Source organism: Leptinotarsa decemlineata, unplaced genomic scaffold (genome assembly GCF_025532065.1).
Source record: "Leptinotarsa decemlineata unplaced genomic scaffold, Ldec_3_MD MMD2_tig00005002_RagTag_RagTag, whole genome shotgun sequence".
Taxonomy (NCBI): Eukaryota; Metazoa; Arthropoda; class Insecta; order Coleoptera; family Chrysomelidae; genus Leptinotarsa; species Leptinotarsa decemlineata.
This window is the reverse complement of record NW_027412614.1, coordinates 1043963-1045305: the sequence shown is the minus strand read 5'-3', so window position 1 is coordinate 1045305 and position 1343 is coordinate 1043963.

The window sequence follows — 1343 nt, the reverse complement described above, 5'->3', positions numbered from 1 at the left end:
ATAAAATTTGACAGACTGTCATATAGAATTCAAAACTATCTTCTTCTTGGCCCCAGCAGCAAAGACTATCTGGCCAGTTGTTAACAAATATCACATTTAAAACCAAATTTGACCACATTTTAACTCCGTATAACCCGATTCAGTTTTTCATCTATTTTGTGAATGAGAAACTGTGAACAGATTTCACTGTATCATTTTATACAGAAACACGGATATTGATTCGGAAACTATATGAAAAATTGAACATTCAATATTTTTCATTCCGATTATGTTGGAGCGCGTGTGCATAGCATATGTCTATCAGTTTTTAGGGTTATAACTGTGATAAATATCGATGTTTTCAAAAGACAATATGATGTAAAATACAGATAAAATTACTCATATATTTGATATATCTCCTATAAGTTAATCTGTTGTTTAAATAGTTTGGTCGTCTGCACATGTTAGTACTTTGATTGAAGAATACCAGAAATACCCCTGCTTATATCCTATCAGACACCCATTATACCCAATTCAAATGTTTATTTTTGTTGTAACATTCAAATTGAGAAGGGGTGATAGAAAATTCATATCTGAGCGCACTATACTTGTACTAAAAAATATGACAAATGACAAGTTTGATAGAATGAAGACGAAACCGGGTAATGTTTGAAGTATTGAACTATACTGTTGCAGTTTTCCATAATAAAATCTTTTCAAATAAACTATTATAAAGTAGTCATTATTACAAAGAATATCTAAAAGACCTACAGTACTCCGATACGAGGATTTGAGGATCCTGGTGGAAACTGACCCTACACAAACAGCTCCCATGCGGTTTTTGTTGATTTAAAACGTATTGGAAAGGTTATAGAGCTCGAAAGTGAGTGCCCCACGATTTGAACAATTGACAAAAATTGTCACCTTTCGAGTCTATTCTTCTTTGATTTTGCGCAGCCAAAATGATCCTATTCTGAATCTGATAGTAGGAGACGTGCAGGACAATGGTTGGATACTGATGATCATCCAAGCACTTCCCAAAGGCAAAAACCCACCAAAAAAGTCATGGTTATTGCATGGTGGTCAACGGCTGGTGTGATTCCCTATAACTTTCTGCAAACGGTCCAAACCAAAACATCAGTCTCACTGTGAGAAAATCGACGAAATATACCGAAAATTGTGTCAGCAGCAGCTGGCACTGGTCAACAGAAGAGTTCCGATGCTGTTCCACAACAACGCACGTCTGCTCAAAAATTTAACGAATTGAGCGTCGATCTTCCACCTCACCCACCATAGTTCCCAAACCTCTCTCCAACCGACTACCAGTTTTTCAACCTTCGCCAATCAGGACCAAGCAAAAACGG